This window comes from Crocodylus porosus, unplaced genomic scaffold, assembly GCF_001723895.1.
Source record: "Crocodylus porosus isolate Cpor-Errol unplaced genomic scaffold, CroPor_comp1, whole genome shotgun sequence".
Classification (NCBI taxonomy): Eukaryota; Metazoa; Chordata; order Crocodylia; family Crocodylidae; genus Crocodylus; species Crocodylus porosus.
Window position 1 is genome coordinate 255110573 of NW_017728886.1, and position 10687 is coordinate 255121259.

Here is a 10687-nt window from a genome sequence, read left to right on the forward strand (position 1 = left end):
CCCAGCTGACTTCCTGCCCTTTGGGCAGGGGGCTGGACTCGATGATCTCCCGAGGTCCCTTCCAGCCCTGATGTCTTTGAAATCTATGAAATCTATTCCTCATTTCTGAAGCCCGGCTGCCGAATCGGAAAGCCCAATTCAGGACCTTCATCCGAGTCTCGTCATTCTACTCGGTCTGTGCTGATTTATAGCTCGGTGTGTTTGGGTCACCAGAAAAACAGAAGTGCTCACAGTAATTTGCCAGGGGTCCATGAAGGAGGCAGTGCCAGCCTTCAGGGCAGGTTGTGTTCCCATTGTAAATCCACTGTGCAACAAGATATTCTCACACCTTCCTTGCTGTACTGTTTGAAAGTCCCTGCCTCCTTCCCCCCCTTTTCTTTGGCTAAGGGAATTCACAGTGCCCAGAGAAATTTGCACCTAATTCCCTTAGGCCTCTGAAATGCCCAGACTAAAAGCAAGGTTAAAAAAAGAAGCCACCCTAAAACTGAATACTATGAAAACGAAGCAGTGTGAACCTTGGGATTGCTCTGTCCTCTGCGCACCCCATTCTGTCCTTCTGCAGCCCACGTGCTTGCTGTGTGATGTCGCACACCATCGGTGGTGCCGTAACAGGGACAAGATCAGTCAGTGTTCGGTTTTGAGTAACTGCCTTTGCCCCTGCCGTGTACAGTCCAGTGCACCAAGGGAAGGAGATGAGGGGAGTTTGGTGTGAATTATTTTCTAAAAATGACGAGGGCTGTGTGAAGTCTGTCCTTGTTTTGACTCCAAAAGGCTGTTTCACATAAGGCCTCCACAGATTTTTCCTGAATAGTCTTCTTTTCACGTTTTCCATGGACTGTGCTCTGTTTCAGACTGATCTAGTGAGTTAACATATTGTAGCTGCTGCTGCTTGGGTAATTATTTGCCCCGATTCTACTCTACTCTTTTCTACACAGTCTTGATTGCTTCCCAGACAAAAAACTTCCTTCACCTCCTATAGGCAGTGTTTTAAAGTATCACCAAGAGGGGCAGGGGAAAAACAACATTTCCAAATATATTTTTTCCAAATGCACATGAAGGCCTGATCTACAGCCCTTTTGTACTGAATAAGCTATTTTGGTCAGGGCTGCGTGTAGGGTTTCTCCCCCCGCCGCTTTCTATGGTTAGGTTGGCAAAACCCTTAACGTGGACGCAGTTGCACAAATTTAGGCAAATGCAAGTTATTGGGCTCCATATTGGGAGTCACTGGGTGAGATTCTGCTTCCTGTGTTGTATAGGAGTTCATGCACAATAATCTAACGATCCCTTCTGGTCTTAAAAATCTATAAATACACTGTATAAAGGCATCCGCTTGTTCACACTAAGGTACTACTTTAACTATGTTAAATCAAAGAGTTAGTCATAGAAAAACAATATGTACACTAGCCCTTAGAATTGTCCAAGGCCTGTGAACATGTCTGGGGCTCACGTCTGTCAACATGTAAACTAGTATTTTAAAACATAGGTTCATAGTTGGTAGGGTCAGAAGAGACCTGAGCAGATCATCAAGTCTGACCCCCTGCCATGGGCAGGAAAGAGCACCGGGGTCAGACGACCCCGGCTAGGTGATTATCTAGCCTCCTTGTGAAGACCCCCAGGGTAGGAGCGAGCCTAATTCTTCTAGCGTGCATCTAATTTAACGCTTTCTAAAAACACGTGAGCTGGCTCTCAACGAAGAGCCTTGGCACTGTCACGGTATGGCCTGAAAGGAGAAACACGGTTCATGCTCAGTGCTACAAAGCTGTCTCCTTCAGCGCACTGAAGCAAAGAGGTTAGTCCCAATACATACCTTCAAATCCCAGCTTTGCTACTACCCTGCTGCATGGCTGGGGGCAAATCACCGACCCCCCTTTCCCATTCTCTGCTCTGCCCCCTCCACTTGAGTTCATGTGGCAATCGGTTCGTTGTTGACACGGACACTTTTAAGGGGAACAACTTTGCAAGGCTTAAAAATATCATGTCAGTTTCCATCCTCTTAGTTGTGACTGTTGGTCATTTCCTGTCTCTCTTGGCCGCATAATCACATTATTTTGACTGGGATGAAATATGTTGCTCAAGCATCTTTTGTAGAAGCAGGGCTCGGGAAATGGGAGAGGACCTGCTGCCTGCACTGCAGCAGGGATTCTGCTTTGCTCTTACTCTCTCCATCTGTTCTTTTTTTGGCAGCGTAGAGCATTGGGCTCGCATTTTTGGAAATGCTTCAGTCCCTTGGGAGGAAGGTTCACAGCTTAGGTTCTTTTATCACTTAGGCAATTCCAAAACCTATTACCCTCAGCTTTTAATGGCACTTGTGGAGAGGGGAAGGGGAAAAAATGAGGAACAAGGGATCCCATCTGCACTGCAGATGGACTTATCTGAGGGATTGATTTCCACGCCCCAGCACTGCCCCCAGTAGTAGTAGTGATGACCTTTCCAGCAGTCTCTTACCTTACTTACCCTGAGGAGCTTGCAGTGTGAGAGCAGACAGAGGGAAAGGGAAGGGGAACAAGAAACAGAGTTTTAATATTTCTTTTGCTGTCAGTGGCATGGCTGCTTACAATTGGGCCCTGGTCATGGGTGTCATACGCAGGTCTTTTTCTCCATCCAGCTGGCCATTCCATATGCACCATTTCCATATGCTCTCCATGCAGTTCTCCTACTTTTTTCTGAAGCCCCTAGCATCAGCTGAAGCTTGGAGATAGGAAACTAGCCTAGACAATTCAACTGTGGTGTTGGCCTTTGCCTGTGTCTTCTTTTTGCATGGGAATGACACCTTACCTCCAGAAAAAACTGGATATTTCCCATGAGAGGAGAGGTCTCTTTCAGTAGAACATGGCTTAAGCCTTGTTTGATAAAAGGCCTGCTCTCATCCTGAGGCAGGGGTGGGCAATTATTTCAGGCGGAGGGCCACTTACTGAGTTTCAGCAAGCCGAGAGCCACATGATAGGCAGCCAGGGCAGATAAATATTAATTTTCTAAATTTTTTAGGGGCCCCGCAAGCTGGATAGAATGGCCTGGCGGGCCGCATCTGCCCCCGTGCTGCATTTTGCCCACCCCTGTCCTAAGGGGATCAGTGGAAAATCTTGCAAAGGGAAAAAGATTGAATGTTGAAAAAGTAATGTGAGGAGCTTAAGTTGTGCCAAACACCAGAAGTTACACAGGGAAACGACTTTCTACTGCACTTTGCAGTGGGGTCGTAATAGTTCATGTTTGGGAAGTGCAAAGATTTTATAATACAGTGCAAAGATTATGCTATGCAATGGAAAGTCCAAAGCATTAACACAAGCATTCCTATCAGGCCTGGCACTGGAGAGGAAGTTAGTTTCTGTGTAACCATGTGTATCATATTAAACCAATTACTACGTATTAGAAAAAATGTAGTTTTCAGATACAAGAGCTGTGGTAAAATTAGTCAGTTTAAAAACTGCATAATGTCCAAGACATTCCAGTTCTTGACAGAGCACCTTTGATATTACAGGGGGGGGGTTTTAAAGGAAGGTCCTTGAAAAATGTTTTTTTTTCCTTTTGGTCTATTAATATTGATAAGGTTCTTTTCAGCAAATGAGGATCTGATTCTACTCAACTTGCTGTCAAATGTGTGATGTGAATACCTTGGAAACCAGTGAAAAATTTGTTTCGACTAACTTCATTTAATATTAAGGATCTTATCTGCTGCTTATGATAGTTGTTGGGCCACAATTTGCATTCCAAGTTGGCAGTTTTCCTTTTTTACTATTCTACCTCCTGCCAACTGATTTGGGGTTTGGTTTATTAATTGTGAATCTCAAATGCAAATATAATCACCTGCTTGTTTTTCCTTTCAATTTCAGGCTTCCAAACCATGGGAATCCATGCGATCTGCATCAGATACTGAAGCATGATGCAAAGCAATGGAAATAATGAAGAATGTTAATATATTGCAGCATATTGGCTCAATGAAGAGTGCTGCATTTCAGCACATTGCACGGCACTGAAACCCATTCCACCACTGACTGCTAAAAACCCTTCACAACTTCTTTTTTTTTCCCCTTGACACCTGTTACCCCCTATTTTAAGCTTTGTGTGCAAAGTAAGGGAGCTGCAATAGAAGCAGCACTGCGCAGACCAAGACCACTGAGGCCATTTTTGTCTACCAGTAACTTGAGCATCTTTCAGATAAACCTTTTTCTGTCTCTGCTGTGCATGGAAGTTGAATTCAGTCTCATTTTTACAATAGTGAGTGCTGCTGATTGTTTCTTCGGCGTTTCTCAAATTCGTGGTACTTATGACTTATGATCTAGCTCCACAGTCAGGGACTCCTATCATAAAAAGTAAAAAATGGTGCACACTCCAGTCAGTAACCTTCCGTGACCCCATCTGCCCTGGATTTGGTATGCTCTCCAATGATAGCTTGAGCCTGCCGTACATAGTGCGATTTCTTCCTAGTGGTGATTTGTCTAGCTTCCCAGACAAAAGACTTCAGAAGGCTTGCAAAGGTAGAGAAGCAGGAAGAAAAGGAAGCCTGCTCAAGAGGACTGTAAGGGAGGTCAAGCAAAAGCAAAACCTTTCCATCTGCGGTTGTTTACTTTGAAAACCAAACCGGTTTCCCTTGATGTCAGTGACCTCAGGGGGAGCAAGATTTGGTGCTTATTGGAGTACCAGAGGAGGTGCCACTGCCATCTTTCCCCTTGGATAGAAGGGCTTCAGCACTGAGTTCCACTGATTTAACTAACATGGAGACTTCATTCAGCTAAACCAATGCAAGTTCATGTGGAGGCTTGGTCTAATGATCATAGGGTCTGTTTTCTGCTCCTTTTGTGAAACTGCCATCATGAAGGGGATGAAGCAAAAGCTGTATCCACTGTGACTTTTCCTTCTGGAAGCGACTGCCAACGTAGACCACCCCCTGGCTTATTTGTCATCTAACCCTGCATAGAGTAGGCTTGGACCACAGGGTGTCTAAAATTCCACTGGCCACCCAGAGCCCTTCTTTCACTAGGCTCCCTTTCTTACTACCATTGGTAGTAGGAATAGTAAAAAACATTAAGACAAAAAGACTAACACAGACAAGGCCAAAAGGAAGGAGTGGACAGGATAGGGGCAATACCAGATCACCAAGGCACAGAAAATGTTCTAATGTGCATCTAAAGATACACCGTCATGTGGCCCCTGTTGAATAGCACTGTGGTTGCTCTGGCTAAGCTTGATAATCATTTTTCTACTGCAATTATCAGTCTAAGTGGGTAGGTGGGACAGCAGGCCTGTTATGGCTTTTATCTTCCCAGAACCTGGGAACAAAGCCCATCGAGGAGGAAACTGGCTTGACCAGTTGGGGGGCTGTGTATGTAACGGTTGGGGAGTTCAAAGGAAAAGGATGCAACAGTCAAATTCACAAACACATCTGGGGTTCAACTGATAAAGTTGCATTTTTCAGTGAAAGACAGTCTTAAAGGGATGTTGTCAAGTGGCCAAGACCAATGTTAGTTTTGTTTAAAAACAGGAAAGAGACTTCCATGAAGACTAATAGGAACCAAAATGGTTCCTTTGTGGTTTTGCATATTCCAGACAAACCATGACTGTTCCTATCAAGGATGACCAATTTCTGTTTGCACAATGCATTGGCCAGTTTCCACTTTCTTCCTCAAACTGGTTCTTGCTAGTTAAAAGGTTTTTCAGTGGAGCTGAGAGGAGGGGCCCAGTGTTTTTATCCAGATGACACCTGGGATGGTGCCCAATCACGTGATGACAACATCGTGCTGGTCTATGAGACATGGGAAGTGAAAGCAGGCAGGTGATGGTCTGGGCTGAAAGAAATGCAGAAAGCAAACCAACTGCTTTTCCAGTTAAAAAGTCAGGGAGGGTTACCAGTTGATTTCAGTGTCAAGAATAGAAAGTATGGGGCTTCATGCTCATGCACAGTGCTTGCTCGCAGTCAACTGCATTATGTTAACGGTTGTATTTATTTGCACGAGGTAAGGCATTAATTTGAGTGGCCTGATTCTTTAAAAGTCAGAGCCTCAGAAAGCATGTTGCACACTGGAGGTTGCAGTAGGAATATACCACAGGTGCTACAGTTCTGGGGCTACAGATCAAGAGAAGCGAGATGCCAGGGATTTGACAGGGATAGTACCTGCACCCCATGCCCAGCGCAGGGTCCTTGCTGAAGAGCCTGTAGAATCCAAGGATTTGTGTTGACACATTTTTCCCTGGTTTAAAAAAACTGTAGTTAAGTTGAAGAAAATCCTGTGAGGATGAGTATACAGTATATTAAAGTGGGTTCTCAGGATGGTTTGGACGCTGCCACTACTACAATGCTAGTGATAACTGAACTATCTAGTTTTAGGAGAGCTCAAGTACATCTACACCAGCTACTCTGTACACCTTTGACTGCCCTGCAGATGAGACGCAAGCTCTCTGTAGTAGAACAAAACCCTAAGACTGAGTTCCCCAAGAGTGGCGCTGAGAGACATAACAACCAGACCACCTTTTCTTTGGTAAGGGCTGTATCCGTGCTTCTTGGAATTTCTTTGAGCCTCACACTAGGGATTTTCTTGGAGATTTCTTCTTTAGGATGAAATCTAGCTAAAGCTTAGCAGTGAGTGTAATACAGTGAACAAAGAGCAAGAGAATGTCAGTCTGACAGCAGCACTGAAAGAAACTCTTGAAATGAACTCTCTGGCTGGGGTTCGCTACCCATGAATGCAGTTACCTATAGATCCTCATGTGCTGCAGGAACAAAATGCAAGGAAAAAGACTGCTAACACAAAAGCCAAACTCCCTTCCCGTCTTAGAGGGTGATGCCTTCTGGTGGAGCAGTGTAGAAGTGGAAGAACTTGCATGTAGCGCCATTGCCAGACCATTATAGCCTGTGGACAAGGACATCTTTTTTTCCCAGGCCTGTCACTGAGCCCATAGCCTACATTTATGGGGTTGCTGCTGCTCTTGTAGCTACAATGGTGGGCACCCTTGATATAGACACAGCTTGGCCAGAAGAAGGAGCCTTTCCTAAACCTACCTGACACCACTGTGACACAAGAACCTATAGATTTGGACAAGACCTCAGTTGACTTGAGAGTTCAAGAAGGAATAGCATTAGTTGGAGGCTCAGTGTATACCTAACCCACAACAAGTAGCACACTGGTTTTGTTAGACTTGTCACGACATCTCATGAAAAGCTGAACTCACGTGTGATATAAGCAGCAGAGAAAAGTTTTCAAATGAACACAGCTTCTGATGAATGGTTTTGAAGAACATGTTGGTTTGGCCTTGCAAGGTTCCTGTGCTGGAAGTGTTTATCAGCGGAGAACTGTCATGCTTTTCAAGTGCTAGAAAAGATTTTGTTTGCAGCCCAGAATCTCTGTCTGTATAGAATAATGTTTGCCGTTTGGAGAATTGTTGTTTCTAACCAAGATAATTTTTCCCTAGTTTTATCGCATGTGACAAAACAAGTGGACCTTGAATTGCATTTTAATGTCAGATTTCAATTATATGGCTATAACAAAAGGTTACTTGGAGGTATTTCGTTATCCTTTTTGTTGACATGTCCTTGTCTAATGTTTGTTGCTTGAGATCTCCATTTTCTCTGCTTTTGTTTGTTTTCTGAAAGGCCTAAATTAGAGAGAGTGCTTGTGTGGACTGAGGAAACAAAAGGGCAGGCTGCATGCAGCCATAAAGAGATACTGAAAACCTATGGAATAACAAGCCCCTGCTGAACAGGGGTGACTAGCATCTTATTAAACCTTTTGGAGTTGTCACATCCAGGCTAGAGAGTGTTCTGACACTTCCTCTTGGCTCCACAAATTTTTAAGCTTGATGCAGAAATTGCTGGGGAAATTCTGCCATCTGTTTATTATGCAGGAGGTCAGACGAGATGATTTCAGTGGTTCCTTTTGGCTTAAAAAATGTACAAAATGGTGATTCATCTTCTGAGCCTGGTCTGCTTTCAGAGCTTCGAGAAAGATTTGTCTTGGGAGAGTGAGACCAGCAGAACCGATCCATTCTTCTGTTGTCCTTTCATGATGCCACTGAGTGAAAATCGGACCTGGTGTGCAAATGTCAATATGGGTGGCAAAAGCAACTCCACCTTGACTTTTATTTTTTTAGGGGTCTCCCACAACCACAGGAATTGAGCTGCCTCATGCCAGTCCTGATTCTAAAGAAATCTAAGGGCCAACTCATCACCACAGGTTAACTGATGACTGCCTGCCAAGCTGCCATAGGGAATTGAATACCATGTGATATCACAGTGAAGCACATCTATATCTGCCCTTGTTACTGCCCATAAGCTTCATCCAGAGACTGCCAAACCCATAGCCACGGGAAACTAGAAAGGACAGTGAGAAAGCTACTTGCCTGTATACATTTAAAAAAAAAAAAAACCAACTTCCTGAACAAAACAAACTCTAGTTTTTCTGTAGCAATGGAAAATTCTTGAGTATCTATTTAATAGTGGACTAATTTCAGAGAATGAGAGAAAATCATGTAACAGTGGCTCCTTTCTCTCAGATGTGCAGCCTGAAGTGATTGTGAAAGTCACAAGTGCACAGAAATGAGTACTAACTAGTTACAGCTCATTTTTCCCTGCTTATGCAGCTAATGGCTCCAGTCTGACCCCTTCCCCAATCCTTTGTTCTACTAGTTCAGCCAATAACTTTAAGCAGTGTAACTCACTTGGGGCATAACTTTACTGCAGATCTATCTGAGGAGTCATTCCTAATAATTTCCTCTCCATCTATAAAGAGCTGAAACCAGTGTTTGGTGGTTCTTTAAACCCAAGCCCATTGGCCTGTCTGGATGATAGGATCCTTTGTAGTGAGGATGTAAGCTAAACCACTCCAGCACAGTGTATTGTGAGGACAAGTTACTATTACAGAATGAATGGAATCATATGGCTGAATGGTCACAGTTGCAACCACATGTGTTTTAATCCAGCCAAGTGCAAAATAATTCATCTGGGAACCAAGGATGTAGATTATGTATGTAGGCTGGAAGAGACTGTTTCGGAAATCAGTGACGTGGAAGAAGACTGTAGATAGCCATTTTACGGTGCAATTCCAGGGGGAAAAGTTCATTGCAATTCTGGGGTGTGTTACATGGGGGAAAAACAAGCAAAAGTAAGGACATAGCCGTACTTCTGAATGCACCATAGGTAAGGCCACTACAAGAGTACTCTGTCGAACTCTGATACCTTCTCCAAGACTGTGGAAACACTACAAGGAGTTGAGAGGACAGCTGGAAAATTAATCCATGGCCTGGAGAGCAAGGTTAAACAGCTCAACTGTTGAGTTTATCACAAAGTAGGCTGAGAGGTGAATTGATCTCTGGGCATAGGTGGTTGGGAGGTAGTGGAAGGTTGTTCAGTCTTGCAGAAAGGGCATGAGATCTAACGGCTGGAAGCTGATGTTATATGTTTAATTTGACCTTGAAGGAAGATGCAGTTTCCTGGAAGCGAAAGAATGAAATAGTGGAACAGCTTAGCAGGGAAGGTGATGGCCTTACTATAGCTTGGAGTCTTTGACATGAGACATTAAGTAGCTTTCTTTAAAATGTGGGTAATCTAGTTTCTGGGACAGCAGGGTTGTGTACACTGCTTTCAGTGTATCCCTAATACATGCTCTACTGCATTAGGACAATGACTATTATCAAACATCATACTGCAGAAGCCGGGAAAGGGGACTCGCCTTCTTCTGAAGTATCTGAGATTGGCCACAACTGAGGAGGGAAAGGTGGACTGGAGCTGCTAAATTATGTAAAGGATCCTTTCTCTTGGATGTCTGACCACTTCTAGTGCATCTTGCTCACATGGTGATTGCTGGAAATGAATTTTTCACAAATCAGATTGGCAGAGACTCTGGCAATTTTTATGCCTTCTTTACAGACCTAGGCAGTTTTTTTGCAAAGTGTCTTGATGTCATGGAAGGTCTGTAGGTTTAAACTGGTTCCAAATGGTACTTTTGCATGCTGCCACATTATTTCTCTGCAGCAAAGTGACATTCAGAAAAAAAGTGAGATTCTGTCCTGCACTTGAAAACCTTAAAAATAGTTTTCTTCCATTGATCCAGATGAAGAAGGGGAAAGTGGAGCACCAACAGAAAATGCCTTTCAAAGTCCTTTTTGATCAATGCATTTGGTTGGATAATGAGTTTTTATCCTTAACACCCCACTGTATGTTATTCCTTTCCTTCACACGCAACCTTCCCCTGCCCCCAACACACCTCAACTTTGTCTCCATGAGGAAGACTTTGTAAACCTTTCTTAACATTAGTTTGGTTTTACTGGCATGAGAAATGTGGGAGCTTGAGCCCATAATGGGTCCCTGCAATGCACAAAAGAGCAGCAGCTATATTCTCTGCTATTAAAGGGCATTGAACAGGTACTAGCAACTTTGGCAATATCTTGCTGAATGACCTAGTGTAGACATAGCTTAAATGACTCAAGACTAGTAGCAGTGAAACCCAGAAAGAAATTTCATACTAGTTCATGACCGTATCTATGTCTCCTTTATCCTAAGCATCCCATAGAATTGGGAGGAGTGGTGGGGAGATTAGGATCATAGGAAAGTAGGGCCAGAAGGGACTTCACAAAGTCATCTAATCCAACCCCCTGCTCAGTGCAGGATCATCCCTAACTAAATCATCCCTTCCAAGTGTCTATCCAACTTGCTCTTGAAAATACCAAAGATGGAGATTCCAGTTTCCTAGGTAGCCTGTTC

At 43.8% G+C, this 10687-nt stretch overlaps 1 long non-coding RNA gene across 1 annotated transcript in view; it reads left to right on the forward strand.

Moving 5' to 3' along the window:
• The window catches only part of LOC109322004, a 153600-nt gene extending 146116 nt beyond the window's left edge, over window positions 1-7484 (forward strand). The window contains exon 5 of the long non-coding RNA XR_002104274.1: window positions 3828-7484. This is a non-coding gene — a long non-coding RNA (uncharacterized LOC109322004). The remainder of the gene's footprint in view (window positions 1-3827) is intronic.
• Window positions 7485-10687: the final 3203 nt, after the last annotated feature.